The 21,992-nt window shown below is 44.7% G+C and overlaps 1 long non-coding RNA gene across 2 annotated transcripts in view; it reads left to right on the top strand.

Moving 5' to 3' along the window:
* Positions 1–21,992, top strand: part of LOC307178589 — a 606,421-nt gene that overhangs the window by 197,070 nt on the left and 387,359 nt on the right. For both annotated transcript variants that reach the window (XR_013825234.1, XR_013825235.1), the window contains exon 4: positions 16,359–16,411. This is a non-coding gene — a long non-coding RNA (uncharacterized lncRNA). The remainder of the gene's footprint in view (positions 1–16,358; positions 16,412–21,992) is intronic.

Raw genomic sequence — 21,992 nt, forward strand, 5'->3', positions numbered from 1 at the left:
CACAGCTCCCACAGATGCACTTTCGTCCATCGATGGGCAGCGAATTGTTGTTGTGTTGAGGGGATACAAATGAGGGACATCTTATTCAGCCACATTGTTGATGACTTGCTGTTCTCTTTGTGGGTCCCGGGCCAGCTTGCCTGAAGTTTCAGCTGTATTGAGCTCTCAGGCTTCTAATCACTGTCAGTGCCTTTGTCCTGACTTCTTAGGGCTCTGCCTGGAACCCAAACAAATGAGATTGGTGCTTTCAGTCTGGGTCCCTCTATACATTGATTTTCTCCTAGAGAAATTATTTCCCCAACACTTCGCTCCCAAACGTCTGTTACTGAGAGGAGCGTGATGTGTAGAGGAGGAAGGAGACCTGATTAGAGTTCTGGTTCTGTTACTCAGTGGATGGATAACCATACATCGAGCCTAGCCTTTCTTGGGCCTCAGCTCTCTCATCTGTAAAGTGGGGACAATAAGACATGTTGCATTAGTTAGGATTCTTTGGTTGTAAGCAACAGATTCTGAGTGTAGCTAACTTGAGCTAACAAGGAATTCGTTGGGAGGATATGGGTGGGGAATTTAGAAAAACAAAGGAAAAACTGAAGAAACTTCCCTGAAAGAACAGAAATCGTGGTGCCCCTGGGGAGTTAGTCAGCAGATTTCAGGCTGCTTCTACTGGGATGAATGAACAGAGCAGTTTGTTTTAAATTATTGGGGGAGGGGGAAGGGTAAGCTGGGACGAAGTGAGAGAGGGGCATGGACTTATATACACTACGAAATGTAAAATAGAGAGCTAGTGGGAAGCAGCCGCATAACACAAGGAGATCAGCTCGGTGCTTTGTGACCACCTAGAGGGGTGGGATAGGGAGGGTGGGAGGGAGGGAGGAGATATGGGGATATATGTATACGTATAGCTGATTCACTTTGTTACAAAGCAGAAACTAACACACCATTGTAAAGCAATTATACCCCATTAAAGAGGTTAGAGAAAAAATTATTGGGTCACTCTGCTCAAGATACACATTCCTGAGAGGGTGAGTCAGATTGGCCTCATTTGGGTCAGGTGTCTACCTCCGGGCTGGAAGAGGGGCTTGTTGACCTATAGTCCCACCAGGACCATGTGTGGTGGATGAGGGAATGAATGTTCCCAGAGAAAAGCAACAGCTGCCTCACAGCATCTTCTTAACCTGTTATTGAGTGTCCGTGGCAAGGGGCAGAGTCAGGACTTGAATCCAGAGCTTCTGCCCCCCGCTTCTGGGTTCTTCCATCTACATTCAGTGGTCACTCCAGAAGGAAGTGGACAGGGATGGGATCCAGTGACCAGAGTTGGGGGCAGAGCAGGGGCTGAAACTCAGAATCCCAACAGAGCCAGCCCTCAGAAAGAGGAGCTGGCCTGAGAACATCCAGAACCCTGGTTGCTCCCTGGTCTGTTGACCTTGGATGGGCTTGGATGACCTCTGACCCGAGGTGGGTGGGGCCTGGCTGCTCTGTGTAGCTAAGTGGATCCAGTTGTGCTGGGGGGCGCATAGCCTCAGGATGCCTCCCACTCAGCACTTGGACCAGCACGGCTCATCTTTGTCTCTGCAGGCGTGTCACCCGGGGAGCTTTTAAGATTCCCCCATCCCTGGGCTGCACCTAACAGAGTCAGGGTATCTGGTGGAGGCCGATGGTTAAAAGCTCCCAGGTGATTCTCCTGTACAGCCAGGGCTGGGAATTGTTTCTGGGCGGCATCAGTGCAGCTGTAAACGTTGGCTGAGAATCTCAGGCTGCTCAAGATGTGCTGTCTGGGTGGCTGACAGCGTCCCTGCATCTTAGCCTGATTAGTGGGGCATGGGTGCAGCGTGGGTAAGTGTCAGGCACGGGGAGCTGCCTGGGAGGCGGAACACAGGCCTCCTTGCCCCTGTTCCCGAATCTCTGAGGACCTCTTTATTTACTTAATTTTTAAAAACATCTTTATTGGAGTATAGTTGCTTTACAATGGTGTGTTAATTTCTGCTTTATAACAAAGTGAATCAGTTATACATATACATATATCCCCATATCTCTTCCCTCTTGTGTCTCCCTCCCTCTCACCCTCCCTATCCCACCCCTCTAGGCGGTCACAAAACACCGAGCTGATCTCCCTGTGCTATGCGGCTGCTTCCCACTAGCTATCTGTTTTACATTTGGTAGTGTATATATGTCCATGCCACTCTCACTTTGTCCCGGTTTACCCTTCCCCCTCCCCGTGTCCTCTGAGGACCTCTTTTTAACTCTCTCGAACCCTAGTCTTTGGCTTTGGAATTAAAAGCCAAGGCTTCCCATCTGAATGGAGGGAGCAAAGGGGAAAACTGTAGGATGAAAATATAAACTCGCATCTCCAAGAGCTGTTCTGACACATGAGGTTCTAGATGGAGATTAAAGGGACCGGATTAAAGTGCCAGTTCTGTGCACTTGCTCCTCTGAATTCACTTCCAGCAGCGAGTCCCTGTGCCTCTGTCCTCAGCGGGGAAGGGGGGCTGCCAGGGGTGGGGAGAGGAAGCTGCTGGGGGGCGGATTTGCACTACTGCCCCACCCCCAGCCCTGGGCGGCAGCCCTTCATCAAGGACGGATCCTCCCCCATGGGGTGTCTTCCACCAGTGCTTTTCAGATCCCCTGGGATCTTGTTAAAAAGCAGATTCTGTTTTCGTAGGTCAGAGAGAACCTCAAAATTCTTCGCTGGCAGCAAACCCCGGGCGGTGGTGTTGCTGCGGGGCTGCGGGCCACATTTCAGGTACGCAGGCCTGCTGGATCTTTCTTTCTGACGCTCCTTTCCTTCCGTCTTACTGGTTTTCCTGGGAGCATTTCCTACAAAATCACTTTGTTCCAAATCCTCATCTCACAGTCTGCTTGGAACCGTTCCTGTGATATTCATGGATTCAGGAGATGGGTAATGCCGTCCCCAGTTTAACAGACGAGGAAACCGAAGCTCAGAGAAGAGTCGCTGGCACAGGGTCACACAGCCAGTGAGGGGCAGAGAGAGGCCTCCATCCAGGTCTGCTGGACACCCGGGCCCACTCTCCTCTCCCCACACCATTCGTCAGGTGAGCCTCCCCCACTGCTCAGTCTCCTCTTTGTGTTCAGGTTTGGAAACCAGTTGGGAGCAGTTACAGGCCACCTTGTTGACCCCTTCTCAGTCAAGCCTCCAGACCTAAAACGCTTTGTGCAGTAAAAATGCACCAAGATCTAATTGCAGCTCCAGTGCCAGGATTCCCGTCCTCCCCCTGACATGAAGCACCTCTCAGGGCCCCGTTTTTCTTTTCTTTTGGCCGTAAGACAGTTAAGCAATGGGTTCTCCGGAAGCCATTAAATAAGGCAGAATGTCAGGATCGACAGAAAGCTCTTCTATCCTTTCATCCATGTGGAGACAGAGCAGAGGTCACACACTGTGTTCTCAAAGAGCTCCCGCAGCCCTGCCACCCAATGGCTGGGGAGCGGCTTGGGGCTGTGTGACATCCTGTCACCCCCGAAACGGCTCTTTTCTGTTCCCGGATGAGAGACCTTGGCAGATGAAATGGCATCGACCTGCCTGTAATGGTAAATACCACCCAGTTGCCTTCACAACTGTTACTGCCTCAAAGATATTAAAAAAGGAACAAAGGTTTGATTGCTGGTTTGGAGTAAACATGCCCATTTCCTAAAAGCTTCTTTTAACTTCACACACTGAAAAGCAGAACATTTGTGGGGTGTTTGGCTGCCCCTCCCAGCCAAACTTCAGCACGAGATTTCTTAAGTCGGCTTTTTGGGCAGGGGTCCTTCTGCAGGGTGGGGCCGTTTTGGAGTTAACTCCGTGGTTCACACAAAATGAGCCCATATCTTGGTGGAAATAACAAATACGACCGCACATGGGTACAGGCGAGGGCCGGGAGGAGGTAGCTCTCATTGACTGTAGCCTGGGTGCCGGCGGGCAGTCCTCGTTTTGTTGCCTCGCTTTAACGTGCTTTTGCAGATCACGTGTTTTTTACAAATGGAAGGTTTGTGGCAATCCCGCATCAACCAAGTCTATCGGCGCCATTTTCCCAAAGCATTTGCTCCCTTCCTGTCTCTGTGTCACGTTTTGGAAATTCTCGCCATATTTCAAACCTTTTCGTTACTATTATATTTGCCGTGGTGATCTGTGATCAGTGATCTTTGCTGTGACTATGCAAACACTTATGACTCGCTGAAGGCTCAGATGACGGTTCGCACTTTTTAGCAATACGGTATTTTTAAATTAAGGTATGTATATTGTTTTTTAAGACGTGATGCTGTTGCGCACTTAATCGACCATAGCAGAGTGTAAACATAACTTTTATATGCACTGGGAAACCAAAGAATTTGTGTGACTTGCTTTATCGCGATATTTGCTTTATTGTGATGGCTCGGAAGTGAACCTGCAATATCTCCGAGGTCTGCCTTACAACTGCATGGAAGTGTGGCTTGGTCACCTCTTTTTAGGTGAGGAGCAGGGGCTCTGGGAGGAAATGGCTTCCCTTTATATCTCAGGTCAGCCCCTGTGGGCTAAGTGACCTGGAACAGGTTCCTTCCCCTCCCCCACCCGTTGTTTCCTCACCATGTTGGGCTCATGCAGGTGTGCACAGAAGAGTAAGCCCTGAATCGTTGTATGGTAGGTACTCTTGCAGTCAGTGTGTGACTGTCAATCTCTAGTTCCAGGGCAGGGGAGCCTTCCTGTTCTCTATAAAGCACATTGGTCCATCATCTGGTAACAGCCCTTCCACCCCATCTGTATTTTTAGTATATATTTTATTTAAGGAGCCAACACTGCTCTGGATCAGATGGCAGCTCAGGCTGTTGACCCCCTCCTTGAACCCGATCCATGACACACTAGCACCCCCACACTAGCACACTAGTGGAGGTGGATTGATCTTAGAACTGCTCTCAGCTACTGACACGAAGCTGGTGAGACCTGCTGATAAGCAGAAGAGGGTTGGGTCCCAGCATGGGATGATCTGGTCCCTTGGAGTGGGAACCAGAGGTGGGTCCTCTTAGCATCACTCCAGTGACCCCTGTTGGGAGATATGGGTTTTCCATCTCTGTAACTTTAGGCTCTGCTGGACCTCAGGTCCTAGTTCCCAAGGGCACAGGAAGGGATCCTGTAAAGTTACAGCCTTTGCCTGGTACACCAGCAGCCCAAGAAAGGAGTTGTAATACTGGTAGGAGAATAACAGGGGGGTTGTGTTGTTGCTACATAATGGGGGCAGGAAAGAATATGTCTGGAATTCAGCGGATGCGCTGGGGTACCTCTTGGTACTTGTAAACCTGGAGATAATCATGAACAAGTAATAACAGGTGTGATACCAGAGTATGGTACCCAGGTCTCGGACCCTTCGAAATGAAGGAGTGCCAAGAGCCTAGACCAGTGGAAGGGCTGGCCAAGGGCACGCTAGATAAAGGGCTAGAGGAGTGTATTAGCTTCCTAGGGATGCCGAAACAAATTACCATAAACCGGTGGCTTAAACAATAGAAATTTATTGTCTCACAGTTCTGGAGGCTAAAAGTTCAAGATGAAGGAATCAGCAGGGTTAGTTTCTTTTGAGGGCTTGTGGATGGCTGTCTTCTCTCTGCCTTCACATGGTCTTTCTTCTGTATCCATCTGTGCCCAAATTTCCTCTTCCTACAAGGACACCAGATTGGATTGGGGTCCACCCTAATGACTTCATTTTACCTTAATTACCCTTTTAAAAGCCCTATCTCCAGAAACAGTCACATTCTGAGGTACAAGGGGTAAGGATTTCATCACATGAATTGTTTGGGGACAGAATCCATCCCACAGCAAGGAGGTTCATGATGAGTATCAAAAGCTCAGGACCAACTGCCCCAGTGGGACCTGGGGCCTATCCCACTGAACCATCTGTTGTAAGTTTGTTTATTTATAAAAGAAATTGTGACCAGTCACTGTTACCCACCCAGATTCTTGGACTCTTTTTAATCAATAAAAATTGGCAAGAGGCTAGACGGGAAATTCAGGCAAGGCTTTACCGGGACTCCTGCTGCAGCATGAGGAAGCCGGGACACGAAACAGATGCCCTTCCTTGCTCCCCGAGGGAAGGGAGGAGAGCTGGCTCCTTAAATGGGGTGAGGGTGGGTCAGGCTGGAAGAGTGGCTTAGGTGGTGGGCTCACCCCGTGGGTGGTCCTGCGTGCAGGAATCATGCCCAGTATCCCGCTTTTGCCCGGGACACCTCAGAAATGGCAGTTGGGTTTTGGCCTTTTTGTATCTTATTGTTCATACTTTGCCCCAACTGTGCGTGCGTGAGGTTATTTTTAGTCCCTTATCGTTTCTTTGTATTCTGTTGCTCAAGGAGACCTTTGTCCAGGTGCAGACACTCCAGGAAAGGGTCCCAGGTCCCAGCCTGCCTTATCAGCACCTTGAAAAATTGAGGGAAAAATTGAGGGACAGAAGAGAATGAACTTGATGTGGAGCAGAATTGGATCTGAGCGGTGCGGGGGGCCGTGGACTGCAGCAGCTGCTCTCAGAGCACTGCCCATATTCCACGGGCCCTCAGTGTTCTCAGGCGCATGGACGGCTGCCCACTGCAAGCACCTGTGATACCCTCCCAAGGGCTTCCTCTGGCATCTCAGCTTGTGCTTGGGACAGGCAGGAAGTGCTGGGAGTGATACCCCCAGGGTCGGCCCTGGGCTAATGAAGGAGTTGGAGAATAGATAAACTAGCTTCCTCAGCCTCAGAGTGGATGGAGGTGCGGGACTCTAAGGTATGCCCTACACCGGGGGTCCCCGACCCCCAGGCTGCGGACCGGTACCGTCGCACAGCAGCAGGTGAGCAGCGACGAGCAAAGCTTCATCTGTCGCTCCCCATCGCTCGCATTACTGCCTGAGCCCTCCCCCTCCTCCCCTGCCACCTGTCTGTAGAAAAATTGTCTTCCACGAAACCGGTCCCTGGTGCCAGAAAGGTTGGGGACCGCCGCTCTACACTGTCTCCGAGAGGTCATTAGGGGGGTGGAGCCCAGTAACCCACAGAGTAACCTACTTATTCACGTACCCGGTATTGGCTCGCTTAATCCCCTTACTGCTCATTTCCCCGCTCTCCTACTGGTGTTTCTTGGGATCATTTCCCAGATAAACGACTTGCATTTAAATCCTGTGCCAGGCTTTGCTTCTGGGGGAACATCAGTGAAGACAGGAAGAGGAATGGAACCCCATTTGAGTGCCTGCCACGGGCTAGGAATTGTGCCAGGCCGTTCACCTCCTCATGTCTGTTGATCCTGTGAGGGCAAATTTATCATTCCCATTTTAACACACGAGAAAACTAAGGCTAAACAATTTTCTGAGGTCCCAGCAGCCCACCGTGAAGTGGTGGAGCCAGGATTTGCTTCTGATGATGGGGAAGTCCCAGTTCCAAAGGACAGGTTGCTGACTGTGCTGGGCCAATCCTGGGCCTAGGAGTCAGGAGCCCTGGGTTCCAGTTTCAGGCATGGCGGTTACTTGGACAAGTAACTTCCCCTCTCTGGGCCTCGGTTTCCCTATTTGTGAAATATGAGAATAGGGTTAGAACATTTCTGAAAGCCCCTCTGGCTCCTTTACCTTCCTCAACACACGTCTCAGCTGTGACTCCTAGACAAGGCCTTAGAGGCTGTTCTGGAGGGTTTAACCTCTGAACTCATCTCTGACTGAGCTTTACTGACTGTCAGATGTTTAAGGATTATCTGGATTATCTCCCTGCAAGGAGACAGAAAACATACTTCTCCTAATTTCATTCGACTCTGTAGGAAAAGCAGTTTTTTTGCCTGCTCTGAAATGTCATTGGGGGGAAAATCATTGGAATTCATTGATAAAACTGTAATCTTTCCCCCTGTACTTCCCACAGATGTCATATAACTCTTTCTACCAGACAGTTTCTATAGATTTAATGAAGAAAATGAAGCAGGTAGGAGGGAGGATGGCAGCAGATTAATGGTTGCTTAAAAGATTATGCACAGATGGCAGCTGACAGTGGATGGGAGGTTGGCACGTGGATTCTAAGGGCTTTCTGTGCACCGGCACCATACTAAACATGAGACACACAGGACTCTGAGAACTATCTCCATTTTTGAGATGAGGGAATTTAGGTTCAGAGAGGCTAAGCAGTCAGAAGAAGGTCACACAGCCAACTGGTGGCAGAGTTACAAGTTAGACCCAAGTCTAGTCTTGAAGAGTGAAGACTTTGGAGCAGGAAGATGACTTAGATTTGAATCTTTCACCAGTTGGTTTGTCATCATGTGATCCTCAGCAGGCCACCTGGCCCCTTTGAGTCTCAATTTCTTCATCTCAAAAGTGAGACTAACGCCATTAATTGGGATGCTGGGTATGTATTCAGTAGCTGTGAACACAGTTTTAGGTATGTGGAAAGTGCTGTGACATTATTCTGCCCCTTCACCCCCAGGGTCTCTCTGATATCAGCCTTCTCACCCCACTGCCTTATCCACCAGTAAGGTAATTCTGGCTGCCTGGTATTTCCCTGTGGGTCATTCACACCTGGAAGCAAGACCTTTGTCTTACGTCTGCTGGCAGTCTCCTACCTCTTTGGTATTTGCAACCACAGAAGGGTGTGCAAGTAGTTACCTGCACTGGATTCTGGTTTTTCTTGACGACATTTTTACCATTTTTCCATCTTCAGGACATCCTTGTCCTGTTCTGGTATGGTCAGTGGTGTGGGCTGGTCTCGGTACTTTGGGATCCTGTAAGTATTCACTGCCACCCAAGTTATCCATCCCCGTTGCTCCCAGCATGCAGTCTCCACTCTCTCTCTGCTGAGATTACTGCCCAGGCCACACCACCTCCGCCCCTTGCTTAGGAACCTGGGCTCTAGTTAATGACTGTCAGAAGGTTATTGACAACCATTCTTTATCCATCTGCCATGAGACCCCACCATTAGAAAGTCACTTGTTTGGTTAAAGGTAAAGTGTCTCCTATTAAAATGCAAGTATCTCTAGGGTATTCAAATCAAATTCTATCCACACCTTAGCAAGAGATATCTTTAAGGAATGGGCCCCAGAGTGGGTAAGATGCTGGTGGTTCTGAGGAAACCTCAGCTGTCTTCCTAGCCTCACCCCTGACCCTTCCCTTACAGTTGCCAGGCAAATCTGGGGACTTGGAGCAATATCAGGGACCATATGTACAAGAGGATACAGTTGGAGAAGTAAAACTAAACATAGCCCCAAACTCAGAAGACTCTGGGCCTCATCCAACCTCCCACCCAGTGTTTACTGTAGGGCATGACAGGCCAATTTGAGAACCTCATTGAAACTGGGAGAGATTTTGTTCAGCAGAGGGACAGTGCAAGGGAAGCAATAGGGAACAGATTGCTGCCCCTAGGGACTCTTAAAGCTAACCATCTAAGACCCCTTCCAGGATAGGGCCCATACTCATGAGAAACTGCTGACTGTGGAATCAAAATTGAGCAAGAAAGGGACCGTAGAGACGGAGGAGATAAAGTCCTGATAAAAGTGGGAGGAGAGAACAGGGCCAGGAAATCTCAGAGAGCAAGCCGCATACTTTTGAACGCTATACAAAAGGGTAGAAGAAAGATCCCTAGGAAGTTAATATTTCCAGCTTCTGAACAATGCCTCCTAAAAGTTCAGGAAAATTATTTTCACATAAAAAGGGCCACAGAAAAGAATCAAGATGAAATCCAGTACAAAGCTGTTATAAGAAAACAAGAGAATAAGGACCAGAATAACATTTCCGCAGGCAAAGAGACATGCCATAAAGCAGAACAAAGTGTAACTTTCTATTTCAAGTGAATAAAAGACATTATGATACAAGATATAACATAATTAGAAAAACTCAAAGTGAGAGAACTCAGGAAAGAATTAGAAATTAAAAAAAATAATAAAGACTAAACTGTAAGGAACCGAAAATAATATATATATCTTAATAGAAATAGAAGGTGACAGGAGAGAGAAATTAAAAATCAAAGAGAAAGGAAAATAGGGCTTCCCTGGTGGTGCAGTGGTTAAGAATCTGCCTACCAGTGCAGGGGACATGGGTTTGAGCCCTGGGCCGGGAAGATCCCACGTGCTGCGGAGCAACTAAGCCTGTGTGCCACAACTACTGAGCCTGCTCTCTAGAGCCCGCAAGCCACAACTACTGAGGCCTGCATGCCACAGCTCCTGAAGTCTGCACGCCTAGAGCCCATGCTCCGCAACAAGAGAAGCCACTGCAATGAGAAGCCTGTGCATCACAATGAAGAGTAGCTCCCGCTTGCCACAACTAGAGAAAGCCCGCATGCAGCAACAAAGACCCAACGCAGCCATAAATAAATAAATAAGGAAAGAAGGAAGGAAGGAAGGAAGGAAAATAGGGGAGAAAAGGTATTCAAGAGAGATAAATATTGAAGATAAGCAAAGACAATCCAACACGGGAGCAATAGGAGTCCCTGAAGAAGGAAACCAGGGCAAAAGAACAGAAAAAAACATAATTCAAGAAAACTTTCCTGGGACTTCCCTGGTGGTCCAGTGGTTAAGATTCCACCTTCCAATGCAGGGTATGCGTATTTGATCCCTGGTGCAGAACTAAGATCCCACGTGCCGTGTGGCAACTACTGACACCACACACCATAACTAGAGAGCCCGTGTGCCGCACCTACAGAGCCCACGTGCTCCGGAGCCTGTGTGCCACAATGAAGAGCCTGCGCGCTGCAACAAAAGATCCCGTGTGCTGCAACTAGGACCTGATGAAGACATAAATAAATAAATAAATAAATATTAAAAAAAGAAGACGTTCCTAAAAAAAAAAAAATTGGACTTTAAAGATTGAAAATACGTTTCATATTTTCTATTCCTGAGAATATTGACACAGAACTGTTAAATCCAAGACATATTCTAATATAATTACTGGACCCTAAAAAAAAGAAAAATCCTGTGGGTATCTAGGCCCAAAGACCTAGTGACTTTAAAGGAAATGAAATTAGATCATTATCAGAGTTTTGGCAAGTGATGCTTAATTTCCCAGGAGAAAATGGCTAGTAACATTTAACGTACTTGAGGAAAGTGTGTGAGCCAAGGAGCTTGTGTCCACCAACCCTTGATGTTCAAGTAAAAAAGGGAACAAACTATTATCCGTCTGCAGGAATGCAGGAAATTTAATACTTTTGAGGACTGTGCTAGCACATGACCTTCAAACTGCCCAATTAACTACGCAGACATTAATGTAAGGAACTGTGGTAAGCTTGAAGTATAGAATTACTTGCAGAACTAACAAAAAACAAACAATTAATGGGAGAGAGAATAGTGTGTAGTTGGCTAAATTCTCTGACAGTGTAAATAGATTGCAGCTAAAAAAGTGCGAGGAGAATAAGAAGATAAAATTGAAAAAAAATTCTTTTTTTAAAAAATTTTATTGAAGTATAGTTGATTTACAACGTTGTGTTAATTTCTTATGTACAGCAAAATGACTCAGTTGTGTGTGTGTATATATATGTATATATATATTCTTTTTCATATTCTTTTTTCCATTACGGTGTGTCACAGAATATTGAATATAGTTCCCTGTACTATACAGTAAGACCTTTTTGTTTATCCATCTTATGTATAATACTTTGCCTCTGCTAATCCCAAACTCCCATTCCTTCCCTCCCCTACGCCCCCTCCCCCTTGGCAACCACAGGTCTGTTCTCTATATCTGTGAGTCTGTTTCTGTTTCATAGATATGTTGATTTGTATTGTATTTTAGATTCCACATGTAAGTGATATCATATGATATTTGTCTTTCTCTTTCTGACTTAACTTCGCTTAGTATGATAATCTCTAGGTCCATCCATGTTGCTGCAAGTGGCATTATTTCATTCTTTTTGATGGCTAATATTCCACTGGATACATATACCATTTTATCTTCTTTATCCATTCATCTGTTGATGGACATTTAGGTTGTTTCCATGTCTTGGCTGTTGTAAATAGTGCTGCTGTGAACAGAGGGGTACCTGTATCTTTTCGAATTATAGTCTTGTCTGGGTATATGCCCAGGAGTGGGATTGATGGATCACATGGTAACCCCATTTTTAATTTTTTGAGGAGCCTCCATGCTGTTTTCCATAGTGGCTGCACCAAAAAGAATTTCTTTTTAACTTTCAGTAATCGTATTGGTGATGGTAGTATTAATATTATTACTCTGAAATTATTATGTGTGTAATGTGCAATAAAACAAAGAAATAATTATGAGATATTCAGGTTCGATCATCTCCCGAGTCTTGAGAATCAATATTCTTTCTTTGTGTGGAAGAAAGAAGACACAGATGTAATATAAAAGTGGTTATGTGCAAACCCCATAGTCTTGAATTCAGATCAGAAGCGCCAGTCAGTATATATTCATGTTATGGACGATCTGTTCATATCACTGTTACTAGATAGGATGAGCTCTAATTCATCCTTTAGATCCTTTAGATGGCTGAGGAAGATTCAGTTATATGGTTTTACCACAATTTATTCAAATATATATATGTTTCCTCCCCAAATTTTACTATTACAAATCATGTGGCAATGTGTTTCCGAGTATATGAAAGAATATTTTTGAATGAGAAATTCCTAGGAGTAGAATGCAGGGTCAAGGACTATGATCTTTGAAGTGTATTATAGAATTGCCTTCCAAGAAGGTTGTATCAATTTGCATTTCTACTATGAATGGCTGAGAGTACTGTCTTCCCACAATCTCGTTAACCTATTTTCAGTCCAGTGGGGAATATATTGCTTTGATATATATTTATTTGATCATAAAGAGAATCTTTTTTCAAGTTTGTAGGCCATTTGTATTTCTTTTGTGAATTGCCTACTTAAAATTTGACTCATTTAAAGTCAGATGCTTTTATTGTTTATTTGTAGGCACTTTTGATATATTAGGGGTGTTTATACTTTTTCAGTTGTACATTTTGTAACTGTTTTTCCTTAATCAGGCACTTATTTTAATATGAGACTTAAAATTTTTGTGTAGCCAAACTCATCAAACCCATTCCCCTTTTAATGACTCCTGGATTTTTTGTAACATTTAAAAAAATGGTCTACTTTACCTCCAAGTCATAATAATTCTCTCATATTTCTTCTAGTAGTTTCACAGTTCTTTATTTTACATTTAGATTTTTAATCCACTGAAACTTTATTATGTGTGGAGTGAAATGGGTATATATGCATGTAGGTATCCTATCTGTGAATCATCTGTCTATCATCAGTTTGCCCAACAGGTAGGCAACCTTCCAACAACCTTTGGAAAATAGTCTATCTATTCCCCCTTGATTTGAAAAGCCACTTTCTACTCACTAAATTATTGTATGTAATAGGTGTTCTTTATATTTCATTATGTTACACTGATCTATGCCTGTATCTTTGCTGGTAGCATAGCCTTTTTTTTTAAATGATGAGGGGCAAGAGTTTGTAAAGTTTTTTTCTGTTCACATATCTAAATGGGCCAAGACAACAGACAGACCTTGTTATACCAGCAATCTGCTGTATAAATCCTAGGCTCCCGTTCCGGCTCATCCCTCTGACTTCTTGGGTCCCCTTTTTGGCGTCCTGGGTCCCCTTAGCCTCTCGGTCTTATTTATCCCTCTAGGGGCCATTTCAGGTATTTCTATACCCTGACCAAATCTGTACCAAACTTTGAATTATTTTAGATTAATATACATTTCAACATTTGGAACTTGCTCTCAAGTTCCCGGCAGTATTATTCTTTCACATATGTCTTCACTATTCTTGCACATTTGCTTTCCAAATGACCTTAATGATCAATTTGTTAAATTAAAATAACTATTAGGATTTTGATTGAAATTGCATTATATTAATAAATTTGGGCAAGAGTAAAGAAATACACAGTGTGTGTCTTCACATCCAAGAATATCATCTCTCACTCTAGGTCTTTGGAAAATGCCTTTCAGTACATTTTCATACAAAGTGCTTGTGTTTTTCTCATTAAATGTATTTTTAGATGCAATATAATTGCTGTGGTATTTTGAATGTGGTTCTGCTTTCCAGTATATATATATTTTCAGTATGTTTTACAACTGATTTCTGCTTATATAAAGTTAAGTTATCACAGTTAAAAATATTTACCCACCGAAAGCAGGAGGCAGAGTCCATTCTTGTGGAGACCTTGAGGGATGGGACAGGTGGGCTGGGGAGACACCTCTCCTGGGTGCATCGCATGTGATTTTCTTCTCTTCTCCCACATTTGAGGGCTGGCTCTGTTACAAGCTGAGCCTCATTCCAGGGTGGACTTTTCCCTTGCTTGAGCCTTGGATACCACTAAGTCAGCACGTCAGCTCACTCAGTGACCTTCCAGAATCTCCAGGCACCTGTGAGATTTATAACAAAATGCTACTCCTCCCTTTCCCAAGCCTCCCATTCTGTGCTCAGAGATGAGGTATCCATGGCATTACTGGTGGCCCAGAATAGTATCTATTTGCATCACACAAGTCAACATTTAATACGTACTATGTAGTCTTTCTTGATAAAACTTCTAAGTATACTTTATGGCAAGAGAGTTTAGATATTTCCTATAACATTAGATACTTTCAGGAGTTCTGGGGTAGGGAATATGCCAGCTTATTATACCCCATGTTGCTAATTCCCTGTGGAAATTGGTACAAAATTGCACTGACATGGGCAGGACAAAACGTTAGGTGGTAAGTGAAGCCATTGGGGTCTGTATTTTTCAAGCCTGTATACATATATATATATATATATGTGTGTACACACACACACACACACACACACACACACACACACACACACACACACACACACACACACACACACACCCCCCTTTCCTGGCTTTCGGGTACGCTCGGTACCCAGCAGGACTGAAGTCATGTACAGAGCCTTCACAATTAATATCGGAAACTGTCTAACAAGTTGTACAATTTGGTTTAATGGGATGTCTGATGAGTAACACATGGTTGTTTGTCAACTAAAAATATGTTGAAGACCTTTCAGCAAACCAGGGGAGACATCTCTTGTGTCACATCTCACAAACAGCTGCGCCCTGCCCTGGGTACACATAATTGCTGAAACCGATTGGGGAGGGCTGGAAGCGTTGATGCTGCCGTATTAATTTGCTCCATAAATCAACACATGAACTTGACAGCCCTTTAAAATCTTTATCATCGTGCATTTATCTTTTCTGTTCTGAAGGAGCTGTATCTGACTTCGATCCAAAGCAACTTATATTCATTAAACAAATATTTATTGAGCATTGACAGGTGATGAAGATTAGTATTGGCAGCGTCTGGGACCGTCTTCAAGAAGCTCACGGTTTCACGGGGAAATAGACATATAAGCAAAAAATTGCAACTTAGTGTGATCGGGGCGGTGATAGGCATCGAGGTAGTGTTGCTGCAAAGATTCATTCATTCTTCGTTCATTCATTTATTCATTCCACAAAGACTAAGACCTGCTAAGATAGAGGTGTGGCCTCTGCAGACACAGGACACAGTGCCTACTTCAGAGAGCTCAGTCTAGGAGCAAGAAACAGACATACAAATGGATTATAAACAAATATAAGCTATCGCAATCTGTAGCGGGTATGGTGGGGCAGGCCAGAGCAGGGAAAGGTCATCTCATGTCGGGGAATCAGGGAAGACTTAATAGGTGAAGTGGTGCTTGAGGTAAGTCTTGAAAGATGGGCAAGTGTTTATATCCTGGGTGGGTGAGGAAAAAAAATCAGTGATGGGAGTGGCATGTGCAAAGGCCCTTTTTTGTGGGGGTGGGCAGTGCAGAGAGAACAGATTGTTCAGGACCAGGAAGTAGTGTGGCATGGACTGAGCATGGTGTGAGGCGGCTGTGGTGAGAGGGGCGGCCAGAGGATCAAGTGCAGGTCACATCATGAACGGTCTTAAACGCCCAGCCAGGGAGCCTAATGTTTTCCCCACACCTCATTCACAGTCAAGTCCCAGCCTTGTTCTTCCTTCCTCGCATGATATGGGAACATATATGTATATGTATAAGTGATTCACTTTGTTATAAAGCAGAAACTAATACACCATTGTAAAGCAATTATACTCCAATAAAGATGTTAAAAAATAATAATAACAATGATGTTTCTATAACCAAGGTTTAGAAATGTGATTTCTGAGACCCCCTAGCTCTGTCCCTTTAATTTCTTCCCTATTAAGGAAACTAAAATAAATTATCTATAAAGATTGTGTAAAAAAAAAAAAAATGTCAGCTCTGATTGTTTCTGTGATGTAAAACACAGTGCAAAGTCTCAGGCTTGAGAATACCATGCACGTGAAATAGGAAGCTTTGGATTAAGTTTGGTTGCCTGTTTATGAGGTTTTTGGCTTGCTTATCTGTTCACTTTTTTATCAGACCCCACCTTAGAACTAGAGAATCAATCTGAATATTAACAAGACCTTCCCTCCTCCCCCCACCAGGTGATTCGATGCTGAATTAACTATGAGGAGCGTTGGTCCCCCGAAAGAGCCAGGTCAGTCTGACTTCAAAATGTCTCCTCTTTCTAAGACCTCATGTTGCTCTATTTTGGGTTACCTCCCAGGTTTATTCCTAAATATCATGAACAGTTTTGGCCAGGAATAATGGATCCGTCGTCAGAGGCTGCATATTTCTACCTATAGTGCGAGTTTTGGGTTTAAAGTGCTGATACGGTTTGTGACTGATCAGAATGGAAAATAGCACAAGGGGCTCGCCAATTTGTAAGGCTATGAAAAAGTCTTCATGGAAAATAGAGTAGAAAATTCTTCATTCTAACACGGAGTCAAGTGGTTTCTTTTTAAGCTTTTTTTTTTTTTTTGATGTGGACCATTTTTAAAGTCTTTATTGAATTTGTTACAATATTGCTTCTGTTTTATGTTTTGGTTTTTTGGCTGCAAGGCATATGAGATCTTAGCTCCCGGACCAGGGATCGAACCCGCACCCCCAGCATTGGAAGGCAAAGTCTTAACCACTGGACTGTCAGGGAAGTCCCTCAAATGGTTTCTTATGAAAGAAAATTCTGATATTAAGAAGAAACTCATACTGGGCATATACCCAGAGAAAACCATAATTCAAAAAGACACATGCACCCCAATGTTTATTGCAGCACTATTTACAATAGCCAGGTCATGGAAGCAACCTAAATGTCCATCGACAGACGAATTGATAAAGAACATGTGGTACATATGTACAATGGAATATTACTCAGCCATAAAAAGGAACAAAATTGGGTCATTTGTAGAGACGTGAATGGACCTAGAGACTGTCATCCAGAGTGAAGTAAGTCAGAAAGAGAAAAACAAATATCGTATATTAACACATATATGTGGAATCTAGAAAAATGGTACAGATGAACCGGTTTGCAGGGCAGAAGTAGAGACACAGATGTGGAGAACAAATGTATGGACACCAAGGGGGAAAGTGGCCGGTGGTGATGGGATGAATTGGGAGATTGGGATTAACACATATACACTAATATGTATAAAATAGATAACTAATAAGAACCTGCTGTATAAAAAAAAATTCAAAAAAAAAGAATAAAAATAAATAAAAAGAAACCCAATCTTACCAAGACGATTTATTGGGCAACGTTTGCTGACACTGCAAAGTATTTTCTTCTTTAACTACTCAGTGTGCTTACTTATTCATTGACTCATTCATTCCACAAACCTTTGTTTCCTGTGCTGTGTCCTGGAAACAGAGGAGTAGTACATGGTCACTGTCCTCAAGGAGTTCATGATCTGGAGGAAGAGACAGATAAAACACGAATTACAACCCATTGTCATACGTGATAGATTACAGCCCTTTTGTGACACAGACTTTTCTGCTGGTCCCAATTTCAAGCATTTTGTTTAATGTGTAGACCACATATGTGAGTGTCTCAAAAAGTTGTCGAATTTGTGTACTGTCACCTTAGTTATATTCTAGTTACCAACAAAGTGCTTGGGAGTAGGGGAGTGGTACAGAGAAAGGGGTAGCTTTGTTGGCTGGGGATAATTCATAGGGTTGAAAACCTTCGTTCACTCATTTGATAGATATTTACTGAGGCAGGTATAGGAGTGGGGGATCGGGGGATTGGGCGGATTCTTGCAATATCAAGTATAACCTGTGGCAGAGTAAATGTCTGTAAATACATTTTTAAAAAATAAATTTATTTTATTTATTTATTTTTGGCTGCATTGGGTCTTCGTTGCTGCACGTGGGCTTTCTCTAGTTGCGGCGAGCAGGGGCTACTCTTCGTTGTGGTGTGAGGGCTTCTCACTGCGGTGGCTTATCTTGTTGCAGAGCATGGGCTCTAGGCGCGCGGGCTTCAGTAGTCGTAGCACGCAGGCTCAGTAGTTGTGGCTCGTGGGCTCTAGAGCACAGATTCAGTAGTTGTGGCGCATGGGCTTAGTTGCTCCATGGCATGTGGGATCTTCCTGGACCAGGGCTTGAACCTGTGTCCCCTGCATTGGCAGGTGGATTCTTAACCACTGCGCCACCAGGGAAGCCCTGTAAATACATTTTTAAGGGTGGTTTTTGTTTAAAAAATCTGAATGACCAAGGGGGATTGGGGATTAGGAATGAACAAGATATCCTTGGTTCCTGTCCTTTGTCTCCCAGAGAAGATGCTGCTAAATATATAATCAGATGATAAATCAACTAATTCTGCTTGTGACAAACATTTGGGGGAGGTGGAGAGTTCTATGAGAGTATGTGATGAGAGAGGTGACCCAGCCTGAGGCATCAATAAATGCTTCTCTGATAACTGGAAATGTATAGTCTTTGACTTACATCACCCCATTTCCTCCTCCCCCAGCCCCTGGCAACCACTACTCAGTTATCTATTTCTGTGAATAATGTGTGTGTGTGTGTGTGTGTGTGTGTGTGTGTGTGTGTGTGTGTTTAGATTCCCATATAAGTGATATCATACAGTATCTGTCTTTCTCTGTCTGATGGCTTATTTCACTTAGCATAATGCCCTCCAGGTATATCCACGTTGGTGCCAATGGCAGGATTTCTTTCTCTTTATTGGCTGAATAATATTCCATCGTGCATGTGTGTATATATATTTATAGCACATTTTCTTTATTCATCCAGAGGTCAAAGGTACAAATTTTTAATTATACGAAGAATAATTTCTCAGGATCTAATGTACAGCATGGAGACTATAGTTAATAATACAGTATCGTGTGCTTGAAAGTTGCTGAGAGTAGTTATTAGCCACACACACACACACAATTAAGTATGTTAACTGAGGGAGGTGATGGATATGTTAATAATCTCGATCTTGTTAATCATCCTATAATGTATACGTATAACAAATCATCACATTGTACACTTTAAATATATGCAATTGTATCTGTCAATTAGTCCTGAGTAAAGTTAAAAAAAAAAGAGAAATGCTTCTCGGAGGCTATGACGCATGAGCTGATACTTGAAGGGAGCCTACTGGAGGGAGGTGCATTCCAGGCAGCAGGAACACCCAGTGCAAAGGCCCCGGGGCACAATGGAACTTGGTGCATTCCTCCAAATGAAAGCTAGTGTGGCTAGAAGAACATGGGCCGTCTTGGAAGTTAGCTGTCCTTACTTGGCGTTTGTTTAAATACAGAGTTCTCTCTCAGCCTTGTGGACGGGAGAGATGTGACAAAATAGAAAGAAACCTGGCCCAAGAGACCACTTACCAGTTATTTAACCATGGACACTGACCATCTACCCCATCTACCCCAGTGGGGTTTCCTGCTCCCCCTCCCCCGCTTATCTGCAAGACATTGTGGATGGGAAAGTGCTTAGAAGCAGTACAAACTCTGTTGTTATGAACTGTATGGTTATGAAGTCCCTGTCTCGCCTTCTGTTACCTCAGGGATACATCTGTGGGGTAAAGAGAGGTAAAGTGGCTATGATCCTGGCTTCCGTGTTGACGGGTGGTGGTTAATTTAAGAGACTTAAGTTTTTCTTCTTAAGCGCACAATAGCATTGTAGAAAACAGCTGACTGTCCCCAGCTGCCTGTAAACACCCAACCGGAAGCAGCGGACAAAGAGCTGATTATGACAGAAAGGCACCCGGCTGTTAGTACTTGAGCTGACAGATGTCATTAGCAAGTGAGAATGAAAGGGAAATTGGCCAGTTGCCGGGAGAGACGACGCCTCTCTGCACTTCTTACAAATCCGGTGGACAGTACCATAGGGGTGGCACTTGGATGGGGTGAGGGTCATGGCTGGGGATAGGGGTGTCTCAACCATAGATCCAGACCATCTCCAGCACTGTGGGGACTTGAGGATGTAATTATTCTCAGATCGGGACTAGGTGGGAACCAGGGGAAGGCAGTAAATGAATCAAAGTTTAACTCTGAGGATTAACGGTTGAGGTACGTGATGGGTTGAGTGATGTCTCCCCCCACCTCGCGCCCTCCCCCCCACAAGATATGTTGAAGTCCTAACTCCAAGTACTTCAGAATCTGATCTTATTTGGAAATAGGGTCTTTACAGAGGTAATCAAGTTAAGATGAGGTTGTTAGGGTGGGTTCTAATCCAATATGACTGATGTCCCTATGAAAAGGGGAAATTTGGACACAGAGCCAGACACACACAGAGGGAAGATGGAGTGAAGACCCACAGGGAAATGATGGCCATATAACTGGAGTGATGTATCTTCAAGGGATATATCAAGGGATGCCAAGGACTTCTGGTCAACACCAGCAGCTAGAAGGAACAAGGAAGGATTCTCCCCTAAAGTTGTCAGAGAGAGCCTGGCCCTGCCACACTGTGATTTTGGAGTTCCAGCCTCCAGAACTATGAGACAATACCTTTCTGTTGTTTTAAGCTACCCAGGTTTTGGTACTTTGTTACAGCAGCCCTGGGAAACGAATCCAAGGAGCTTTCCATGAGGATCGTTTAACTTTTCAAACTTCTCCAGTAAGACAGAGGTATAATATTTTTGCCACAGATATGAGGGAGGCAGTCATTTTCTCAGAGCCACTGCCAATTCATTCAAATACTTATCATATCCCGACAGTGCCCGCCTGCACGCATGCCTCCTCTGTCCAGGCACCATGACAAGTAGAACATCTCAGTGGGGAGTAAAATAGATGCTTCACAGAAAAGCAGACCTGGACCAAACGTCTGCTGTGCTGCTCCCAAGCTGTGTGATCCAGGGCATGCAACCTTCTCAGGTCTCAGTTTTCACATCTGTGAAAGGAGGATTATCCCACCACTCTCCTGGGATGCTGGGGAGATTCGCTGGGAGTATGCGTGTGAGGCGCTTAGCCCTGGCCAACTCGAGGAAGTGCTACAACACTGCGATGCGTTATGATTAATATGATCCTATCCAGCAGCTGTTTTCTTCAGCCGCAGGCATTTACTGGCTTGATGATCACAGACTGTGGGAGACGATGTTCAGTGACACCAAACTCTAACTCCCATAACTGACACCTTAGAGGATGGGGAATGGACACAGCTGGCCGTTTGCAACCTCCCGTCTCCCTGGCGTCTGACTCAAGGGCCTGGGTGTTTTTTTGCTGACTTCAGGCTTCTCCTAAACTCCACTCTGAACACTGCCTCCTATGCTCAGGATCTCTTTAAATCTCTTTCCCCTCTCTCCCATGGAAACTCACAGTCCTTCACATTGGTTAATCTATTTATTATTTATTTATTTATTTAATTTATTTTTCACTGCGTCGGGTCTTAGTTGCGGCACGCGGGATCCTCGTTGAGGCAGGCAGGATCTTTCATTGCGGCGCGTGGGCTCCTCTCTAGTTGTGGCTCACGGGTTTTCTCTCCTCTAGTTGTGGCACACGGGCTCCAGAGCGCGTGGGCTCTGTCGTTTGCGGCACGCAGGCTCTCTAGTTGAGGCGTGCGAGCTCAGTAGTCGCGGTGCATGGGCTTAGTTGCCCCACAGCACGTGGGATCTTAGTTCCTTGATGAGGGATTGAACCCGCGTCCCCTGCGTTGTAAGGTGGATTCTTTACCGCTGGACCACCAGGGAAGTCCCCATGATGGTTAATCTAAAAGGGATGCCTACACTGATTGAAAAACCTTATACAAAGGTGTGAACAAATGATAGTTCATACTACTCCTTGGGGTTTTACCATTTAAAA

This window comes from Stenella coeruleoalba, assembly GCF_951394435.1.
Source record: "Stenella coeruleoalba genome assembly, chromosome: 20".
Lineage (NCBI taxonomy): Eukaryota > Metazoa > Chordata > Mammalia > Artiodactyla > Delphinidae > Stenella > Stenella coeruleoalba.